The following is a 3,924-nucleotide window of genomic DNA, read 5'->3' on the forward strand; positions in this document are numbered from 1 at the left end:
TCTCACCCTAAACTCTTCTTATTTACTCTTTTCTTAGGGTTCTTTCAAGCTATTTTATGGGGAGTTCATCACAAGTTGATGACCTCTTCTTTCCCTTGAGATCGAGTTAGTTTGTTGTGGGTTTAAGGAGACTTAACCATTGGGGTTTTGTTCTTCCTTATCAAGAGCTTTCTCTCTTGCAAAACCAACATGGTATCAGAGCCGGTTCTGTTCTTGGTGACTCAAACTCGATCTAAAGTCAGTCTTTTGATTTGTCTTAGGTCCTAGGTAATCCGCTTAAGCTTAGGAGTCTTTAAAGGTTTATTTTTTTGGTTTAATTGTTAAATCGATTCTCAAAACAGCTCAATATTGAGTAAGCTTGGTCTCTTGTCTTGTTAGAATTTGTAGACCAAGTGAGTGATGAGAAATCGAGTTTAAAAGCCCCATCCTTAAGCTTTACCGATTTGGTAATAACTTTGTTTAATTTGGGATGTGTGGGAAGTGATGAACCATTGAGCAAATTGTGTTGTTCATGGTGAGGATTCACGGTTCTTGTGTGCTTGTATGAGCCACGAAATTCTTAGGATTCTCTTAGGATTGAGTTTCCTTTAAAGGTTTAATTTTGCTTTAGTTAATTTTCCTTTAAAGGTTTAGTTGCTAAATCGCTTCTCTTTCTTCTCAAAGTTGAGAAAGCTTTGTTTCTGGCCGTATGGTGTGTCCAGATTCGAGCTTGAGGAAGAGAGAGGTCTTGTTTTTAGCATATATGGTCCGCTTGGTCAAATAGATTAAAGCTGGTCCAAGGTGCAGTCTTTTAACCGATGGACACAAGGGTGTTCCAAAGGTGGTTTTAGCTTTTATTTGAATCTGACCACAAAATCATCTTCAATATGATATCTTGTGGGATTTGTTCAATTCTAGTCAGCGAAAAACACTTGTTCATGTGTTGTTTCGTGAATCTTAAAGTCTTAAGCTCTTGGAGAACACTAGGTTTAGGTGATTCTACCATGAGCACAATATCTTGACCGTTGGAGAAATTAATTTTCCATATGGTCCATGTGTTTCAGCCATTAAAGCACCAAAAGCTTGTTGATTCTTGGATGCTCTTGGCTGTCAAAGCTTCTGCAAACTCAAGAAAACAGAGTATAACTCTGTCCATTGGAACTCTTGAGCTCTATTCTACTCTCCATTCACCTTATACTATCGCCCATACTCTCCTTTATACTCTAATACTCTTGGTTACTCGATACTCTATTCTCGGTTACTCGATACTATACTCTTTGGTTACTAATACTCTTTATACTCTTTGATACTCTATACTCTATTCTCTAATCACTCACAATCTCTTGTTTAGAATCTGTCCCATTGAATTTGGTTTCAGTTTCAACCTTGAAGATTGTGTGGAGCTCGCTTGCTATCTCAAGAAGAAGTGGCGAGGATGAAGGCTACAAGAAAGCCATGAGGAGGCGCAGCACAATGCCTGGAGTTAGAACCAAGGGCCACCAAGTCTTTGTTAAGCTGGTGGAAGGTGATGAATCAGCTCACAAGCATGTGTGTTAGTGCCAAGTTATTGATCGGATGTGCACAAGACTTCAAGGAAGGTCATGCACAAGGTTTCAAGTGAAATGATGAGGTTTCAGCCCATCATCAAGTAAGGGTTGCGGGGGAGATCAACTTTCAAGTGGCTTCACCGCACCTCACAGTCTATGGTTTCAAATTCTCTGCAACAAGCAAAAGTTTTGCCGATGCGTTTCAAAGATCGATTCGTACGAAGGACTTCCACTGCGATTCAGCTTCCGCGTTCTTCACAAAAGGTCTAGACCATAGAGTCATCTTGCCAGTGGAAGTGAAATCATACCAATCCGAGCAGCCGTTCGAAAGGTATGTCCGAATCAGTGGGCATATATCATTCTGACGCGTTTTAAAGAAGCGGTCTCAAGAAGAGAGTTCAAACCGCAACAATGATAAACTCTCTTCCTCTTCTCCATCAAAGACACCGAAATAAAAAGGCTGTGCTCTAAACTCTACTCTATTTAAATTATTTTCTTAAATTTATTATATTAGCTCCATTACTAGCCTTTACTCTCTCATGTGATCTCTTAAATTGTCACTTTTGAAATTGTCTTTGATATTCCTCATATTGTTTTATGAGAGCCTCAAAGAAATTTACTTTGATATTCCTCATACATTAAATTATGAGAGCCTCAAAGAAATTTACTTTGATATTCCTCATACATTATAGACTATGAGAGCCTCAAAGAAATGTGAAAAATTGTCTTTGATATTCCTCATAACATACACTTATTGTTTCTTCTTTATCACTTGTTTGAAGGGTAAAGAAGATTATGAGAGCCTCAAAGAAATTCTAAAGGTGCAAAGATGGAGATCATAAGAAGTGTGTTAAAGGCAAGGTGGACTAAGGAAGAGTAGCGGTTCAAAACATGAAGAGAAGAGAGCTGGTTCTTTACAAACCAAGATCAAGGGACATCATGGATAGTGAAGGCTATACTCTTTTTCCCTTAACAAAGTTTTATCCCAAGAGGTTTTCTTTGTTAAGGTTTTTAATGAGGTAGACAACACTAGTCCACTCTTGATCTTTGGTCCTCATAGTGTCCCGCCGATCAAGCGTGCGGGGGAGTATTAGCATGTAAGAAGGAGAAGAGAAGAAAGAGGCCGGTAAGGCCGAACTATGGAAGAAGAAGAGAGTGGCCGGTGAGGCCATGGGAGGCATGAGAGCGGCCAGTTAGGCCGCGAACACAATGAGAAAGGCCATGTGGGCCGTGTGAGCAAGGAAGAGACAAGTTAGCAAGGCCATGAGTGCCTTATAAGAAGAACAAAGGCCTTATAAGAAGAAGAAGCCCAAGAAGAAGGAAATATCTCACAAGGAAGGAAAGAAGGATCTAATGGCCACAATGAAAGGAAGGAAGAAGGATCAAACGGTCACAAGGCAAGGAAGGAAGGAAGGATCACGTGTGGCTTTGGTTGGGAAGCATAGCGAGTCAACCAAAGGGAAGGAGCTGTCCCTTTCAATATACACCAACTCGTGAATGTCACTTTCAGCTCCCATTGGAATCTCATTGTGTGTCTAACGGTCATATGCATTTGTTTCCCTATATTAAGTTGTATGAGAGCTCATATGTAATCTAACACAACACAATTCAATAATAAGAGAATCATTATTTCGTTTATCTCCTCTCTACTTATGTTTATGTTCTTAGTTCCAATGTAGAGAGCTTAGAGTATAAACGGTTAGAGGCTGCCCTTAAGGCAGCCGATTCTCTTCCTAAATCTCACCCTAAACTCTTCTTATTTACTCTTTTCTTAGGGTTCTTTCAAGCTATTTTATGGGGAGTTCATCACAAGTTGATGACCTCTTCTTTCCCTTGAGATCGAGTTAGTTTGTTGTGGGTTTAAGGAGACTTAACCATTGGGGTTTTGTTCTTCCTTATCAAGAGCTTTCTCTCTTGCAAAACCAACATTAGTTGCATTGGATTAAAACACATTTTAACCCCATAAACACTAACATAGCTGTTTACAGTTACTAAGGAATGTTTTCTTGGTTTTAGCCTGTTTTGGGACAAAATGGTTATAAGTGGCTTTTAAACTCTCCACATCTATCTCAAACTCTTATACTTAGTTAGTTGCATTGGATTAAGACACATTTTAACCCCATAAACACTAACATAGCTGTTTACAGCTACTAAGCAATGTTTTCTTGCTGTTTGCATGTTTTGGGACAAAATGGGTATAAGTGGCTTTTAAACTCTCCACATCTATCTCAAACTCTTATAATTAGTTAGTTGCATTGGATTAAGACACATTTTAACCCCATAAACACTAACATAGCTGTTTACAGCTTCTAAGCAATGTTTTCTTGGTTTTAGCCTGTTTTGGGACAAAATGGTTATAAGTGGCTTTTAAACTCTCCACATCTATCTCAAAATTTTA

General features: G+C 39.0%; 1 long non-coding RNA gene across 1 annotated transcript; it reads left to right on the forward strand.

The window, feature by feature from the left end:
- Nucleotides 1-334: 334 nt before the first annotated feature.
- Nucleotides 335-3,164, forward strand: LOC147924280 (uncharacterized). Its single transcript, XR_015585922.1, has 2 exons — nt 335-1,857; nt 2,309-3,164. It is a non-coding gene; the product is annotated as an uncharacterized LOC147924280 (long non-coding RNA).
- Nucleotides 3,165-3,924: the final 760 nt, after the last annotated feature.

The sequence above is a fragment of the Camelina sativa genome, chromosome 17 (assembly GCF_030686135.1).
Source record: "Camelina sativa cultivar CO46 ecotype springtype chromosome 17, ASM3068613v1".
NCBI lineage: Eukaryota > Viridiplantae > Streptophyta > Magnoliopsida > Brassicales > Brassicaceae > Camelina > Camelina sativa.